The sequence below is a fragment of the Arachis ipaensis genome, chromosome B9 (assembly GCF_059453495.1).
Source record: "Arachis ipaensis isolate K30076 ecotype BB chromosome B9, ASM5945349v1, whole genome shotgun sequence".
Classification (NCBI taxonomy): domain Eukaryota; kingdom Viridiplantae; phylum Streptophyta; class Magnoliopsida; order Fabales; family Fabaceae; genus Arachis; species Arachis ipaensis.
The window spans coordinates 71,644,168-71,663,601 of NC_142444.1; the positions used below are offsets into that span (position 1 = coordinate 71,644,168).

General features: G+C 39.9%; 1 non-coding gene across 1 annotated transcript; it reads left to right on the forward strand.

Annotated features, from left to right (window-relative positions):
- The first annotated feature begins 931 nt into the window (after window positions 1-931).
- LOC148545021 (small nucleolar RNA R71) lies at window positions 932-1,039 on the forward strand. Its single transcript, XR_015901474.1, has one exon. It is a non-coding gene; the product is annotated as a small nucleolar RNA R71 (small nucleolar RNA).
- Window positions 1,040-19,434: the final 18,395 nt, after the last annotated feature.

Here is a 19,434-nt window from a genome sequence, read left to right on the forward strand (position 1 = left end):
CATCAGAGCTCATGAAGGGCATAAGGAGGTTCAATGGGATCTCTATGGTCTCTAGATGAGCCTCAGAGTCCTTTAGTTCCTCAGGGGGAAGCTCCTTATCGATCACTGGACGTCCCAGGAGGTCCTCCTCCTTGGGATTCACGTCCTCTCCTCTCCTCAGAGGTTCGGCCATGGCGCTTATGTCAATGGCCTTGCACTCTCCTTTTGGGTTCTCTTCTGTATTGCTTGGGAGAGTACTAGGAGGGATATCAGTGATCCTTTTACTCAGCTGGCCCACTTGTGCTTCCAGATTTCTAATGGAAGACCTTGTTTCATTCATGAAACTTACAGTGGCCTTAGATAGATCAGAGACTAGACTTGCTAAATTAGAAGCATTTTGTTCAGAGTTCTCTGTCTGTTGCTGAGTGGATGATGGAAAAGGCTTGCTATTGCTAAACCTGTTTCTTCCACCATTATTAAAGCCTTGTTGAGGCTTTTGATCCTTCCATGAGAAATTTGGATGATTTCTCCATGTTGAGTTATAGGTGTTTCCATAAGGTTCACCTAAGTAATTTACCTCTGCTATTGCAGGGTTCTCAGGATCATAAGCTTCTTCTTCAGAAGAAGCCTCTTGAGTACTGTTGGATGCAGCTTGCATTCCATGCAGACTCTGAGAGATCATATTGACTTGCTGAGTCAATATTTTATTCTGAGCCAATATGGCATTCAGAGTATCGACCTCAAGAACTCCCTTCTTCATAGGCGTCCCATTGCTCACAGGATTCCTTTCAGAAGTGTACATGAACTGGTTATTAGCAACCATGTCAATGAGTTCTTGAGCTTCTGCAGGCGTTTTCTTTAGGTGAATGGATCCACCTGCAGAAGTGTCCAGTGACATCTTTGATAGCTCAGATAAACCATCATAGAATATATCCAGGATGGTCCATTCTGAAAGCATGTCAGAAGGACACTTTTTGGTCAATTGTTTGTATCTTTCCCAAGCTTCATAGAGAGATTCACCTTCTTTCTGTCTGAAGGTTTGAACATCAGCTCTAAGCTTGATCAGCTTTTGAGGAGGAAAGTACTTGGCTAAGAAAGCCGTGACCAGCTTATCCCAAGAGTTCAGGCTGTCTTTGGGTTGAGAATCCAACCATAATCTAGCTCTGTCTCTTACAGCAAAAGGGAAAAGCATGAGCCTGTAGACTTCAGGATCTATTCCATTAGTCTTAACAGTATCACATATCTGCAAGAATTCAGTTAAAAACTAAAAAGGATCTTCAGATGGAAGTCCATGAAACTTGCAGTTCTGCTGCATCAGAGAAACTAATTGAGGTTTCAGCTCAAAGTTGTTTGCTCCAATGGCAGGAATGGAGATGCTTCTTCCATGTAAATTGGAATTAGGTGCAGTAAAGTCACCAAGCATCTTCCTTACATTATTATTATTTTCGGCTGCCATCTCCTCTGCCTGTTCGAAAATTTCTGAAAGGTTATCTCTGGATTGTTGTATTTTAGCTTCTCTTATTTTTCTCTTCAGAGTCTTTTCAGGTTCTGGATCTGCTTCCACAAGAATGTTCTTATCCTTGCTCCTACTCATATGACAAGGAAGAATGGACAGAAAAATGATAATAATAATAGAGATTCTCTTTACCACAGTATAGAGGTTCCCTTATGTGAGTAGAAGAAAAGAGGAAGAAATTCGAACACAGATAGAAGAGGGGGTTCGAATTTGGTGATGATGTGAGGAAGAGATGTTAGTTAATGAATGAATAAATAGAATAGGATGAGAGAGAAGGAGGGAATTTTCGAAAATTATTTTTGAAAAGGAGTTAGTGATTTTTGAAAATGGTTTTTGAAAAATTGTTAGTAATTTTCGAAAATTAAGTTTTGAAAATTAAAATAATTAATAAATTAAAAAGAAATTTTGAAAAAGGGGGAGGTATTTTCGAAAATTAGAAAGGGAGAATTAGTTAGGTGGTTTTGAAAAAGTTAAGAAACAAACAAAAAGTTAGTTAGTTAGTTGAAACAAATTTTTGAAAACCAATTTTGAAAAGATAAGAAGTTAGGAAGTTAGAAAAGATATTTTGAAAAGATATTTTTGAAAAAGATAAGATAAGAAGATATTTTTGAAAAGATGTGATAGGAATTAGTTTTTGAAAAAGATTTGATTTTTTAAAATCTCAATTAATGACTTGATTCATAAGAAATCACAAGATATGATTCTAGAACTTAAAGTTTGAATCTTTCTTAACAAGCAAGTAACAAACTTCAAATTTTTGAATCAAAACATTAATTGATTATGTTATTTTCGAAAATTTTATGAAAAAGATTTTTGAAAAAGATTTTTGGAATTTTCGAAAATAACTAAGAAATTTGAAAAAGATTTGATTTTTGAAAAAGATTTTGAAAAAGATAGGATTTTCAAATTGAAAATTTGATTTGACTCATAAGAAACAACTTTGATTTTTAAAAATTTTTGCAAAAGTCAACTCAATTTTCGAATTTGATGAGAGAAAAAGGGAAAGATATTTTTTTGATTTTTTGAATTTTTATGAAAACATGAAAATTATGCAATGCATGAAATTTTTAGATCAAAACAATGAATGCATGCAAGAATGCTATGAATGTCAAGATGAACACCAAGAACACTTTGAATGTCATGATGAACATCAAGAACATATTTTTGAAAAATTTTTAATGCAAAGAAAACATGCAAGACACCAAACTTAGAATTCTTTAATGCTTAGACACTAAGAATTCAAGAATGCATATGATAAACATGAAAAGACACAAAACAAAAATTCATCAAGATCAAACAAGAAGACTTACCAAGAACAACTTGAAGATCATGAAGAACACCATGAATGCATGAAATTTTCGAAATATGCAAGATGCACATGCAATTGACACCAAACTTATGATATGACTCAAGACTCAAACACAAAATAGAAAAATATTTTTGGTTTTTATGATTTTCTAAATTTTTTTTTTGGATTTTTTTCAAAAATTAATTGAAAAAAGAAAAATAAGGATTCCAAAATTCTTTAATATGAATTCCAGGAATCTTGCCATGTTAGTCTAAAGCTTCAGTCCAGGAATTAGACATGGCTCACTAGCCAGCCAAGCTTTCAAAGAAAGCTTCAGTCCAAAACACTAGACATGGCCAATGGCCAGCCAAGCTTCAGCAGGTGATCATGGATCAGCAGCAGGTGGATGAGCAACAACTAAGTTGCTCTTGATAGCAAATTGCAAGCCTCAGTCCAAATGAATTTAGACATGGCTTTATAGCCAGCCAAGCTTCACATGTAATTCTGACATGACACGCCTGACATACTCATTCCCAAAGGAATAGACATGGCTTTACAGCCAGCCAGGCTTCAACATGCTTCATGAAACACTAGAATTCATTCTTAAAAATTTTGAATCTATAGAATAATTTATTATTTTTTTTTGAAAACATTTTTATTTTTTTCGAAAACAGATGAGAGATTTTTGAAAATATTTTATTTTATTTTTTTAAAAAATTTTTGAAAAGAAAATAAAAAGAAAATTATCTAATCTGAGTAACAAGATGAACCGTCAGTTGTCCAAACTCAAACAATCCCCAGCAACGGCGCCAAAAACTTATGCTGTTGCCGGATCAAAAGGGAATCTGGCACTGATGTTACCGGACCAAAAGCTTGCCGAAAACTCAAACAATCCCCGGCAACGGCGCCAAAAACTTAGTGCAGTTGCCGGATCAAAAGGGAATCTGGCACTGATGTTACCGGACCAAAAGCTTGCCGAAAACTCAAACAATCCCCGGCAACGGCGCCAAAAACTTGGTGCATGAAATTGTGATGTCCAGGCTCGAACAATCCCTGGCAACGTGAGCAACTTGGTGCGCGTAATCGTGATTACACACTCATAATTTGTCACAACTTCGATACAACTAACCAGCAAGTGCACTGGGTCGTCCAAGTAATACCTTACGTGAGTAAGGGTCGAATCCCACGGAGATTGTTGGTATGAAGCAAGCTATGGTCACCTTTTAAATCTCAGTCAGGCAGATACAAAGTGATAATGGTGTTTTCGAATATTATATAATAAAATAGGGATAGAGATACTTATGTAATTCATTGGTAGGAATTTCAGATAAGCGAATGGAGATGCTTTTCGTCCCTCTGAACCTCTGCTTTCCTACTATCTTCACCCAGTCAGTCTTACCCCTTTCCATGGCTGGCTTTATGTGATACATCACCACTGTCAATGGCTACTTTCGGTCATCTCTCGGGAAAATGATCCAATGCCCTGTCACGGCACGGCTAATCGTCTGGAGGCATCACCCTTGTCAATGGCTTCATCTTATTCCTCCTATGGCAAGCTGTGTGTTGGTGGATCACCGTTGTCAATGGCTACCTTCCGTCCTCCCAGTAAAAACTACGCTCACGCGCTCTGTCAAAGCACGGCTAATCACCGGTTGGTTCTCGATCCGGTTGGAATAGGATTTACTATCCTTTTGCGTCTGTCACTAACGCCCAGCCTTCAAGAGTTTGAAGCTCGTCACAGTCATTCAATCCTTGAATCCTACTCGGAATACCACAGACAAGGTTTAGACTTTCCAGATTCTCATGAATGCTGCCATCAATTCTAGCTTATACCACGGAGATTCTGATTAAGGAATCTAAGAGATACTCATTCAATAGTATATAGAACGGAGGTGGTTGTCAGGCACACGTTCATGATTTGAGGAAGGTGATGAGTGTCACAGCTCATCACCTCCATCACAGTTAAGCGCGAATGAACATCTTAGATAGGAACAAGCGTGTTTGAATGGAAAACAGAAATACTTGCATTAATTTATCGAGACACAGCAGAGCTCCTCATCCCCAACAATGGGGTTTAGAGACTTATGCCGTCAGAGAATACAAAGTTTAGATCTAAAAATGTCATGAGATACAAAATAAGTCTCTAAAAGTTGTTTAAATACTAAACTAGTAGCCTAGGTTTACAAAAATTGGATAAACTATGATGGATGATGCAGAGATCCACTTCTGGGCCCACTTGGTGTGTGCTGGGGCCCACATGGTGTGTGCTGGGGCTGAGACTTAAGCAATTCATGTGCAGAGGCCATTTGTGGAGTTGAACACCAGTTTTTATGCCAGTTTGGGCGTTCACTCTAGTTCTTGATCCTTTTCTGGCGCTGGACGCCAGAATTGGGCAGAGGACTGGCGTTGAACGCCAGTTTACGTCGTCTATTCTTGTGCAAAGTATGGACTATTATATATTTCTGGAAATCCCTGGATGTCTACTTTCCAACGCGATTGGAAGCACGCCATTTCGAGTTCTGTAGCTCCAGAAAATCCACTTTGAGTGCAGGGAGGTCAGAATTCAACAGCATCAGCAGTCCTTTTTCAGCCTGAATCAGATTTTTGCTCAGCTCCTTCAATTTCAGCCAGAAAAATACCTGAAATTATAGAAAAACACACAACTCATATGAAAGTCCAGAAATATGAATTTTTCCTAAAAACTAATAGAAATAGACTAAAAACTAACTAAAACATACTCAAAACTATATGAAATTATCCCCAAAAAGCGTATAAAATATCCGCTCATCACAACACCAAACTTAAACTGTTGCTTGTCCTCAAGCAACTAGACAAATAAAATAGAAGACTAATAGGTTGAGAAGCAATAATATCTCAGAGTTTTTAATTGAAGCTCAGATCCTAATTAGATGAGCGGGACTAGTAGCTTTTTGCTTCTGAACAGTTTTGGCATCTCACTTTATCCATTGAAGCTCAGAGTGATTGGCATCTATAGGAACTCAGAATTCAGATAGTGTTATTGATTCTCTTAGTTCAGTGTGATGATTCTTGAACACAGCTTCTTTATGAGTCTTGGCCGTGGCCCTAAGCACTTTGTATTCCAGTATTACTACCAGATACATAAATGCCACAGACACATAACTGGGTGAACCTTTTCAGATTGTGACTCAGCTTTGCTAAAGTCCCCAATTAGAGGTGTCCAGAGTTCTTAAGCACACTCTTCTTTTTGCTTTGGACCTTGACTTTAACCGCTCAGTCTCAAGTTTTCACTTGACACCTGCACGCCACAAGCACATGGTTAGGGACAGCTTGGTTTAGCCGCTTAGACCAGGATTTTAGTCCTTTAGGCCCTCCTATCCACTGATGCTCAAAGCCTTGGGATCCTTTTTTTTTGCCCTCGCCTTTTGGTTTTAAGAGCTTTTGGCTTTTTCTGCTTGCTTTTTTTTTTTTCTGCAAGCTTTGTTCTTTGCTGCTTTTTCTTGCTTCAAGAATCATTTTTATGATTTTCAGATTATCAATAACATGTCTCATGTTCATCATTCTTTAATGAGCCAACATATTTAACAGTCTTAAACAACAAATTCAAAAGACATATGCACTGTTCAAGCATTCTTTCAGAAGACAGAAAGTATTGCCACCACATTTAACCAATTAGAATTTCTTTTATTAAACTCGAAATTTTATTGCTTCTTATTCAAAAGATCTACTATTTTATTCATGTTTAATGATGATGAGAAAAATAAACTATAGCTTAATTGGAGATAAAATCAAATAGATACTAATTACTATTATATGACTTCTAAGGTAGACCTTTTATAAGGACACTGTCACAGAGTTAAGGCAGAAATTGGAAATTAACAACCTTTATTCTGGGGGTATGGGGGTTCCTCTGATCCTTGGGAGGCTTGGTATTACAGAAGACTTTTGGCGCTTCAGTTCCCTTAAGTCATGTCCCTGCTCCTCTTGTTCTTTAAGCATATGGGTCAGCATTTGACTGTGTTCCTTCTGTTGTTTTATTATCTGCTCCATAGCTTCCTGTATCTTGGTGACAGACGTCTCAAGATATTCCCAATATTCCGCTTGAGGAATCTCTGGGAGGAATTCCTGTGCTCTCTTCTTGATAGGATCCTCCTGTGCTTGTTGTCTCTCCATTGATGCTTTGGTGATTGACTTTTCAATTAGGATATATTCAGTTATTCCCATCTTGACTCCAGCGTCCTTGCAGAGCAGAAAAATCACGCTTGGATAAGCCAACCTGGCCTCTTTTGAATTTTTGTTAGCAATCTTATAGAGCTCAGTTGAAATCAGCTGATGAACCTCCACTTCCTTTCCCATCATGATGCAATGAATCATCACTGCTCTTTTAACTGTGACTTCAGAACGGTTGCTAGTGGGCAACAGAGAACGCCCAGTGAAGTCCAGCCATCCTCTGGCAGCTGGCTTGAGATCCTCTCTCTTGAGTTGATTTGGGACGCCCTTTGTGTTGGTGGTCCACCTGGCTCCAAGGATACATATGTCCTCTAGAATCTTATCCAGGCCAATGTCTGCTCTCATCATCCTCCTGTTGAAGGAGTCTGGATCATCCTTTAGCTGAGGTAGCTTTAATATCTCTCTGATCTTGTCAGGGGTGGTATGAACAATCTTTCCCCTGACCATGGTCCGAAATTCGTAGCAGGCTGTTCCAGATAGTCTTTGCTTGTCAGTCTGCCACATATTAGCATAGAACTCCTGAACCATGTTCCTTCCTACTTTCGTTTCAGGATTAGCTAGGACTTCCCAGTTCCTGATTCGAATTTGCTCCTGGATCTCCGGATATTCATCTTCTTTCAGATCGAATCTAACTTCCGGGATCACTGATCTCAGACCCATTACTTTAAGATAATGGTCTGAATGTTCTTTAGATAAGAACTTCCCTTGATTCCAAAGTGGTTTTGGAACGCTCTCTTTCTTGCCTCTTGGAGTGGATTGTTTTCCTTTGAGAGCCATAATCTTAGTAGTGATCTCGGATAAACACACCAAACTTAGAGGTTTGCTTGACCTCAAGCAAAAGAAAAGAAAGGAGAGGGATAGACGGAGATTGAGTAGCACTTGTTGATGAAGGAGGGGGGCCGAACCCAATTTAAAGGGGTGGGGGGGTGGGTTTTCGAAAAATTGGAAGAGATAAGATAAAAAGATTGAGTTGAAAAAGATAAGATAGAAGATAGAGTTTAATTTTGAAAAGATATGATAGATTTTTGAAAAAGATAACTCTGAATTTTGAAAAAGATAATATGGATATTTGAAAAAGATATGGATTAGTTGAAAAGATTTTTGCGTGAAAAAGATAGATTTGTTTTCAGAAAAGATTTTGAAAAGAGTTGGATTGAATTTGGAAAGATGGATTTTTAGAAATTAAGGATTTTAGAAATCAGGGTTCTTGATATGTTCATGTAAAAATCATGCGTTGAAGCATAAAATTTGAAATTAAAATGGAAATACGTGTGGGATTACTGGATTTGGCTCCTCCCTGTCCTCCTGGCGTTTGAACGCCCAAACACTGCCTGTTTTGGGCGTTCAGCGCCCAAATGCTGATCTCCTGGGCGTTCAGCGCCCAGTTGCTGCCATTCCTGGCGTTCAATGCCCAGTGGGTGGCCATTTCTGGCGTTGAACGCCCAATTGCTGCCATTACTGGCGTTCAGCGCCCAGTGGATGCCCATTTTGGGCGCTGAACGCCCAAAATGCCCCTTTACTGGCGTTTTCTTGCCATTGAGCTTCCAATCTCTGTTTTGTGTGCAAATTCCTTCTATAACCCTGTAAACTTATGCAATTGATCCTTTACCTTAGTGTCAGTAAACTTTATATAAACAAATAAAAAAGAAAAATAGGGCAAAATGCTCAGAGGATTAATGCCCCATGGCTGGGTTGCCTCCCAGAAAGCGCTTCTTTATTGTCTTTAGCTGGACCTTGCTGAGCTTTTAATCTAGCTTCAGCCTTGAGCATTCTTGCTCAATGTTGCCCTCAAGATAATGCTTGATTCTTTGTCCATTGACAATGAACTTCTTATCAGAATCAATATCTTGAAGCTCCACGTAACCATATGGTGACACACTTGTAATCACGTATGGTCCCCTCCACCGGGATTTCAGTTTCCCGGGGAATAGCCTGAGTCTAGAGTTAAACAACAGGACCTTCTGTCCTGGTTCAAAGATTCTAGATGACAGCTTTCTGTCATGCCATTTTTTTTATTTTTCTTTATAAAGCTTGGCATTTTCGAAAGCTGTGAATCTGAATTCCTCTAGCTCATTTAGCTGGAGCAATCGTTTTTCTCCTGCTAATTTGGCATCTAAGTTTAGGAATCTGGTTGCCCAGTAGGCCTTATGTTCCAGTTCCACGGGCAAGTGGCATGCCTTACCATACACGAGTTGGTATGGAGAGGTCCCTATAGGGGTCTTGAATGCTGTTCTGTAAGCCCACAGAGCATCATCCAAGCTCCTTGCCCAATCCTTTCTACGGGTATTTACTGTCCGTTCCAGGATTCTCTTTAATTCTCTGTTAGAGACTTCAGCTTGCCCGTTGGTTTGTGGATGATATGGAGTGGCCACTTTGTGGCGAATTCCATACCGAACCATGGCAGAGTAAAGCTGTTTATTGCAGAAGTGAGTGCCCCCATCACTGATTAACACTCTAGGGACACCAAACCTGCTAAAGATATGTTTCTGGAGGAACTTCAGTACTGTTTTAGTATCATTGGTGGGTGTGGCAATAGCCTCAACCCATTTTGATACATAGTCAACTGCCACCAGAATATAAGTGTTTGAGTATGATGGTGGGAAAGGTCCCATGAAGTCAATTCCCCATACATCAAACAACTCTATTTCCAAGATTCCTTGTTGAGGCATGGCGTAACCATGAGGCAGATTACCAGCTCTTTGGCAACTGTCACAATTACGTACAAACTCTCGGAAATCTTTATAGAGTGTGGGCCAATAGAAGCCACATTGGAGGACCTTGGTGGCTGTTCGCTCACCTCCGAAATGGCCTCCATATTGAGATCCATGGCAATGCCATAGGATTCTCTGTGCTTCCTCTCTAGGGACACACCTACGGATAATTCCGTCTGCACATCTCTTAAAGAGATAGGGCTCATCCCACAAGTAGTACTTTGCATCAGTTATTAGTTTCTTTTTTTGTATTCTATTGTACTCCTTGGGTATGAACCTTGCAGCTTTATAGTTTGCAATATCGGCAAACCATGGTGCTTCCTGAATGGCAAATAGATGCTCATCAGGGAACGTCTCAGAGATCTCAAGGAAGGGGAGGGACGTCCCTTCCACTGGCTCTATCCGGGACAGATGATCAGCTACTTGGTTCTCTGTCCCTTTTCTGTCCCTTATTTCTATATCAAACTCTTGCAGAAGCAATACTCATCTGATGAGCCTGGGTTTGAATCCTGCTTTGTGAGTAGATACTTAAGAGCAGCATGGTCAGTGTACACAATCACCTTTGATCCTACTAAGTAGGATCTGAACTTGTCAATGGCGTAAACCACTGCAAGTAATTCCTTTTCTGTGGTTGTGTAATTTTTCTGGGCATCATTTAAAACACGACTGGCATAATAAATGACATGCAGAAGCTTGTAATGCCTCTGTCCCAATACTGCACCAATGGCATGATCACTGGCATCACACATTAGCTCAAATGGTAATGTCCAGTCTGGTGCAGAAATGACTGGTGCTGTGACCAGCTTAGCTTTCAGCGTTTCAAACGCCTGCAGGCATGCTGTGTCAAACACAAATGGCGTGTCAGCAGCTAGCAGGTTGCTTAGAGGTTTTGCGATTTTTGAAAAATCCTTTATAAACCTCCTATAGAATCCTGCATGCCCCAGAAAGCTTCTGATTGCCTTAACATTGGCAGGTGGTGGTAATTTTTCAATTACCTCTATTTTTGCTTGATCCACCTCTATTCCCTTGTTTGAGATTTTATGCCCAAGAACAATTCCTTCAGTCACCATGAAGTGACACTTTTCCCAGTTTAAAACTAGGTTGGTTTCTTGGCATCTTTTCAGAACAAGTTTCAGTTGATCAAGACAGGAGCTGAATGAGTCTCCATATACTGAGAAGTCATCCATGAAGACTTCCAGAAATTTTTCCACCATGTCAGAGAAAATAGAGAGCATGCATCTCTGGAAGGTTGCAGGCGCATTACATAGCCCAAAGGGCATCCTTCTATAAGCAAACACTCCGGATGGACATGTGAATGCTGTTTTCTCTTGATCCTGGGGATCTACTGCAATCTGGTTATAGCCTGAGTAGCCATCCAAAAAGCATTAATAATCATGACCTGCTAGTCTCTCTAGCATCTGGTCTATGAATGGTAAAGGAAAATGATCCTTTCTGGTGGCTGTATTGAGCCTTCTGTAGTCAATACACATGCGCCACCCTGTAACTGTTCTTGTAGGAACCAGTTCATTTTTTTCATTATGAATCACTGTCATGCCTCCCTTTTTTGGGACGACTTGAACAGGGCTCACCCAGGGGCTATCAGAAATGGGATAAATAATCCCAACCTCTAGTAATTTGGTGACCTCTTTCTGCACCACTTCCTTCATGGCTGGATTTAGCCGCCTCTGTGGTTGAACCACTGGTTTGGCATTATCCTCCAATAGGATTTTGTGCATGCATCTAGCTGGGCTTATGCCCTTAAGGTCACCTATGGACCACCCAAGAGCTGTCTTGTGTGTCCTTAGCACTTGAATAAGTGCTTTTTCTTCCTGTGAATTTAAAGCAGAGCTTATGATCACTGGAAAAGTGTCACCTTCTCCTAAAAATGCATATTTCAAGGATGGTGGCAGTGGCTTGAGCTCTGGTTTAGGAGGTTTTTCCTCTTTCAGAAGAAAGTTCAGAGGCTCTTTCATGTCCCCTGAATCCTCCAAATCAGGCTGAACATCTTTAAAGATGTCTTCCAACTCTGATTCGAGACTCTCAGCCATGTTGATCTCTTCTACCAAAGAGTCAATAAGGTCAACTTTCATGCAGTCTGTTGATGTGTCTGGATGCTGCATGGCTTTGACAGCGTTCAACTTGAACTCGTCATCGTTGACTCTCAGGGTTATTTCCCCCTGTTGGACGTCAATGAGGGATCGTCCAGTTGCTAGGAAGGGTCTTCCTAGAATGAGAGTGGCACTGTTGTGCTCCTCCATTTCCAGCACAACAAAGTCAGTGGGAAAGGCGAATGGCCCAACTCTGACAATCATGTCCTCAATCACGCCTGATGGGTATTTAGTGGAGCCATCAGCAAGTTGGAGACATATCCGGGTTGGTTTAACTTCTTCAGTTAAGCCAAGCTTCCTGATAGTGGATGCAGGTATCAGGTTGATGCTTGCCCCAAGATCGCATAAAGCTGTCTTGGTGCAATCACCTTCTAATATGCATGGTATCAGAAAAATCCCAGGGTCTTTAAGCTTTTCAGGAAAGCTTTTCAGAATGACTGCACTGCATTCTTCAGTGAGAAGAACTCTTTCTGTTTCTCTCCACTCCTTTTTATGACTCAAGATCTCTTTCATGAACTTGGCATAAGAAGGTATTTGCTCAAGTGCCTCTGCAAATGGAATCTTTATTTCAAGAGTCCTTAGATAATCTGCAAAGCGAGCAAATTGCTTATCCTGCTCCTCTTTCTGGAGTTTTTGAGGATAAGGTATCTTGGCTTTATATTCCTCAACCTTAGTGGTTAAAGAAGCCTTTTTAGAGGGGTTGTTATCAGCACTTGTGTGTGTCTGATCCCTCACTGGCAATTGAGTGCCAGAGTCAGAAGCTGGAGTGACGTTAGACGCCAGCTCACTGTCTGTTACTGGCGCCTGAACGCCAGAAATGTACCCATTTTGGGCGTTCAACGCTGGATTCTGCCCCATTTGGGCGTTCAACGCCAGATTCTTGCCCAATTCTGGCGTTGAACGCCAATCCTGCCTTGTTTCTGGCGCTGAACGCCAGTTTTGGGCATGGTCTGGGCGTTCAGCGCCAGCCTTCCACCCATTTTCTGGCGTTTTAGTGCCAGAATTATTTTTTCCTGGGCTCTTACTGTCCTCAGGTGAATCTTTGGTGGGTTGCTCATTTCTTGAATTTCTGATGCCTTGAGGTGGGGTATTTAATGTTTTCCCACTTCTTAATTGAACTGCTTGGCATTCTTCTGCTATTTGCCTTGATAACTGCTGCTTTGTTTGCTTAAACTGTTCGTCCATATGTATATTAGCTATCCTTGTCTCCTGTAGCCTGTCCTTGAATTCAGCTAGCTGCTTTGTTAGAAAATCCAATTGCTGATTGAATTCAGCAGCTTGTTTTACAGTACTGAATTCAGCAGTTACTGTTTTAACCTCTTCATTCATGGAAGGGTTGCTGCTTAGATACAGATGCTGATTCCTGGCAACTGTATCAATGAGCCCTTGAGCCTCTTCAATTGTCTTTCTCATATGGATAGATCCACCAGCTGAGTAATCTAGAGACATCTGAGCTCCTTCTGCAAGCCCATAGTAGAAGATGTCTAACTGAACCCACTCTGAAAACATTTCAGAGGGGCATTTTCGTAGCATCTCTCTGTATCTCTCCCAGGCATCATAAAGAGATTCATTATCTCCTTGTTTAAAGCCTTGGATGTCCAGCCTTAGCATTGTCATCCTTTTTGGAGGAAAATACTGATTCAGGAATTTTTCTATCAGCTGTTTCCATGTTCTTATGCTGGCCTTAGGTTGGTTATTTAACCACCTCTTAGCTTGATCTTTTACAGCAAATGGAAACAGTAATAGTCTGTAGACATCCTGATCTATTTCCTTATCATGTACTGTGTCAGCAATTTGTAAAAATTGTGCCAGAAACTCTGTAGGTTCTTCCTGTGGAAGACCGGAATACTGGCAACTTTGCTGCACCATGATAATGAGCTGAGGATTCAACTCAAAGCTACTAACTCCAATGGAGGGTATGCATATGCTACTCCCATATGAAGCAGTAGAGGGGTTAGCATATGACCCCAGAGTCCTCCTGGACTGTTCATTTCCACTTATGTCCATGATGGATCTATGGATATAACTTGGACTGATTTATCTTTTTATTTATTTTATTTTATAAGAAGTAAATACTTAAATAAAATAAAATAACTAAAAAGAATTTGAATTTTGAAATAAAATTTTTTTTTTCGTAAAAGAAAATAAAAATTAATTAGTTAAAAAAAAAGAAATTTTTGAAAAAGAGGGAAGATATTTTCGAAAATTAGAGAGAGATAGAGTTAGTTAGGTAGTTTTGAAAAAGTTAAGAAACAAACAAAAAGTTAGTTGGTTAGTTGAAACAAATTTTGAAAAGATAAGAAGTTAGGAAGTTAGAAGAGATATTTTGAAAAGATATTTTTGAATTTAGTGAGGAGAGAGAAACACAATAAGATAGTACAAGATTTAAAATTCTTAGATCTAATGCTCCTTGTTTTTGAAAATTTTGGAGGGAAAACACCAAGGAACACCAAACTTAAAAATTTTAAGATCAAAACACAAGGAAAACTCAAGAACACTTTGAAGACTCACAAGAACACAAGAACATGAAGAAAGAACACCAAACTTAAAATTTTTAGAAAACCAAACCAAAATTTTCGAAAACCAAAGGGAAATCAACAAGAAAACACCAAACTTGAAGTTTGGCACACGATTTAATAGAAAAAATATTATTTATGAAAAAGGTTTTAAAAAATATGATAGCCAGTTATCATGAACATAAACACCATGTTCTAATTAACTGAGCTATAAATTTAAAGTGTTTTAACAAGGGATAAATAATGAAAGACTCTAAACCAAAAAAGAAAGATTTTTCCTAATCTAAGCAACAGAATAATCCGTCAGTTGTTCAAACACGAACAATTCCCCGGCAACGGCGCCAAAAACTTGGTGCACGAATTGTGAATCACACTTTTCACAACGCGTACCACTAACCAGCAAGTGCACTGGGTCGTCCAAGTAATACCTTACGTGAGTAAGGGTCGAATCCCACGGAGATTGTTGGTTTGAAGCAATCTATGGTTATCTTGTAAATCTTAGTCAGGAAGTCAATTATGTTTATCAGTTGAATTGTGAATAACTGAGAGAGCATAAATTAAAGGTTACTTGTTATGCAGTAATGGAGAATATGTTGGAGTTTTGGAGATGCTTTATCTTCTGAATCTCTGCTTTCCTCTGTCTTCTGATTCACGCACGCACGTCCTCCTATGGCAAGCTGTGTGTTGGTGGATCACCGTTGTCAATGGCTACCTTCCGTCCTCCCAGTGAAAACTACGCTCACGCGCTCTGTCACAGCACGGCTAATCACCGGTTGGTTCTCGATCCGGTTGGAATAGGATTTACTATCCTTTTGCGTCTGTCACTAACGCCCAGCCTTCAAGAGTTTGAAGCTTGTCACAGTCATTCAATCCTTGAATCCTACTCGGAATACCACAGACAAGGTTTAGACTTTTCGGATTCTCATGAATGCTGCCATCAGTTCTAGCTTATACCACGGAGATTCTGATTAAGGAATCTAAGAGATACTCATTCAATCGTATATAGAACGGAGGTGGTTGTCAGGCACACGTTCATGATTTGAGGAAGGTGATGAGTGTCACAGCTCATCACCTCCATCACAGTTAAGCGCGAATGAACATCTTAGATAGGAACAAGCGTGTTTGAATGGAAAACAGAAATACTTGCATTAATTCATCGAGACACAGCAGAGCTCCTCACCCCCAACAATGGGGTTTAGAGACTCATGCCGTCAGAGAATACAAAGTTAGATTTGAAATGTCATGAGATACAAAATAAGTCTCTAAAAGTTGTTTAAATACTAAACTAGTAGCCTAGGTTTACAAAAATTGGATAAACTATGATGGATGATGCAGAGATCCACTTCTGGGGCCCACTTGGTGTGTGCTGGGGCCCACTTGGTGTGTGCTGGGGCTGAGACTTAAGCAATTCATGTGCAGAGGCCATTTGTGGAGTTGAACGCCAGTTTTTATGCCAGTTTGGGCGTTCAACTCCAGTTCTTGATCCTTTTCTGGCGCTGGACGCCAGAATTGGGCAGAGGACTGGCGTTGAACGCCAGTTTACGTCGTCTATGCTTGTGAAAAGTATGGACTATTATATATTGCTGGAAAGCCCTGGATGTCTACTTTCCAACGCAATTGGAAGCACGCCATTTCGAGTTCTGTAGCTCCAGAAAATCCACTTTGAGTGCAGGGAGGTCAGAATCCAACAGCATCAGCAGTCCTTTTTCAGCCTGAATCAGATTTTTGCTCAGCTCCTTCAATTTCAGCCAGAAAAATACCTGAAATTACAGAAAAACACACAACTCATAGTAAAGTCCAGAAATATGAATTTTTCCTAAAAACTAATAGAAATAGACTAAAAACTAACTAAAACATACTCAAAACTATATGAAATTATCCCCAAAAAGCGTATAAAATATCCGCTCATCACAACACCAAACTTAAACTGTTGCTTGTCCTCGAGCAACTAGACAAATAAAATAGAAGACTGATAGGTTGAGAAGCAATAATATCTCAGAGTTTTTGATTGAAGCTCAGATCCTAATTAGATGAGCGGGACTAGTAGCTTTTTGCTTCTGAACAGTTTTGGCATCTCACTTTATCCATTGAAGCTCAGAGTGATTGGCATCTATAGGAACTCAGAATTCAGATAGTGTTATTGATTCTCTTAGTTCAGTGTGATGATTCTTGAACACAGCTTCTTTATGAGTCTTGGCCGTGGCCCTAAGCACTTTGTTTTCCAGTATTACTACCGGATACATAAATACCACAGACACATAACTGGGTGAACCTTTTCAGATTGTGACTCAGCTTTGCTAAAGTCCCCAATTAGAGGTGTCCAAAGTTCTTAAGCACACTCTTCTTTTTGCTTTGGACCTTGACTTTAACCGCTCAATCTCAAGTTTTCACTTGACACCTGCACGCCACAAGCACATGGTTAGGGACAGCTTGGTTTAGCCGCTTAGACCAGGATTTTAGTCCTTTAGGCCCTCCTATCCACTGATGCTCAAAGCCTTGGGATCCTTTTTATTTGCCCTCGCCTTTTGGTTTTAAGAGCTTTTGGCTTTTTCTGCTTGCTTTTTTTTTTTTTTCTGCAAGCTTTGTTCTTTGCTGCTTTTTCTTGCTTCAAGAATCATTTTTATGATTTTCAGATTATCAATAACATGTCTCATGTTCATCATTCTTTCAAGAGCCAACATATTTAATAGTCTTAAACAACAAATTCAAAAGACATATGCACTGTTCAAGCATTCTTTCAGAAGACGGAAAGTATTGCCACCACATTTAACCAATTAGAATTTCTTTTATTAAACTCGAAATTTTATTGCTTCTTATTCAAAAGATCTACTATTTTATTCATGTTTAATGATGATGAGAAAAATAAACTATAGCTTAATTGGAGATAAAATCAAATAGATACTAATTACTATTATATGACTTCTAAGGTAGACTTTTTATAAGGACACTGTCACAGAGTTAAGGCAGAAATTGGAAATTAACAACCTTTATTCTGGGGGTATGGGGGTTCCTCTGATCCTTGGGAGGCTTGGTATTACAGAAGACTTTTGGCGCTTCAGTTCCCTTAAGTCACGTCCCTGCTCCTCTTGTTCTTTAAGCATATGGGTCAGCATTTGACTGTGTTCCTTCTGTTGTTTTATTATCTGCTCCATAGCTTCCTGTATCTTGGTGACAGACGTCTCAAGATATTCCCAATATTCCGCTTGAGGAATCTCTGGGAGGAATTCCTGTGCTCTCTTCTTGATAGGATCCTCCTGTGCTTGTTGTCTCTCCATTGATGCTTTGGTGATTGACTTTTCAATTAGGATATATTCAGTTATTCCCATCTTGACTCCAGTGTCCTTGCAGAGCAGAGAAATCACGCTTGGATAAGCCAACCTGGCCTCTTTTGAATTTTTGTTAGCAATCTTATAGAGCTCAGTTGAAATCAGCTGATGAACCTCCACTTCCTTTCCCATCATGATGCAATGAATCATCACTGCTCTTTTAACTGTGACTTCAGAACGGTTGCTAGTGGGCAACAGAGAATGCCCAATGAAGTCCAGCCATCCTCTGGCAGCTGGTTTGAGATCCTCCCTCTTGAGTTGATTTGGGACGCCCTTTGTGTTGGTGGTCCACCTGGCTCCAGGGATATATTTGTCCTCTAAGATCTTATCCAGGCCAATGTCTACTCTCATCATCCTCCTGTTGAAGGAGTCTGGATCATCCTTTAGCTGAGGTAGCTTTAATATCTCTCTGATCTTGTCAGGGGTGGTATGAACAATCTTTCCCCTGACCATGGTCCGAAATTCATAGCAGGCTGTTCCAGATAGTCTTTGCTTGTCAGTCTGCCACATATTAGCATAGAACTCCTGAACCATGTTCCTTCCTACTTTCGTTTCAGGATTAGCTAGGACTTCCCAGTTCCTGATTCGAATTCGCTCCTGGATCTCCGGATATTCATCTTCTTTCAGATCGAATCTAACTTCCGGGATCACTGATCTCTGACCCATTACTTTAAGATAATGGTCTGAATGTTCTTTAGATAAGAACTTCCCTTGATTCCAAAGTGGTTTTGGAACGCTCTCTTTCTTGCCTCTTGGAGTGGATTGTTTTCCTTTGAGAGCCATAATCTTAGTAGTGATCTCGGATAAACACACCAAACTTAGAGGTTTGCTTGTCCTCAAGCAAAAGAAAAGAAAGGAGAGGGATAGACGGAGATTGAGTAGCACTTGTTGATGAAGGAGGGGGGGGGGCGAACCCAATTTAAAGGGGTGGGGGGTGTTTTTTTTGAAAAATTGGAAGAGATAAGATAAAAAGATTGAGTTGAAAAAGATAAGATAGAAGATAGAGTTTAATTTTGAAAGGATACGATAGATTTTTGAAAAAGATAACTCTGAATTTTGAAAAAGATAATATGGATATTTGAAAAAGATATGGATTAGTTGAAAACTTGGTGCACGAATTGTGAATCACACTTTTCACAACGCGTACCACTAACCAGCAAGTGTACTGGGTCGTCCAAGTAATACCTTACGTGAGTAAGGGTCGAATCCCACGGAGATTGTTGGTTTGAAGCAATCTATGGTTATCTTGTAAATCTTAGTCAGGAAGTCAATTATGTTTATCAGTTGAATTGTGAATAACTGAGAGAGCATAAATTAAAGGTTACTTGTTATGCAGTAATGGAGAATATGTTGGAGTTTTGGAGATGCTTTATCTTCTGAATCTCTGCTTTCCTCTGTCTTCTGATTCACGCACGCACGTCCTCCTATGACAAGCTGTGTGTTGGTGGATCACCGTTGTCAATGGCTACCTTCCGTCCTCCCAGTAAAAACTACGCTCACGCGCTCTGTCACAGCACGGCTAATCACCGGTTGGTTCTCGATCCGGTTGGAATAGGATTTACTATCCTTTTGCGTCTGTCACTAATGCCCAGCCTTCAAGAGTTTGAAGCTCATCACAGTCATTCAATCCTTGAATCCTACTCGGAATACCACAGACAAGGTTTAGACTTTCCGGATTCTCATGAATGCTGCCATCAATTCTAGCTTATACCACGGAGATTCTGATTAAGGAATCTAAGAGATACTCATTCAATCGTATATAGAACGGAGGTGGTTGTCAG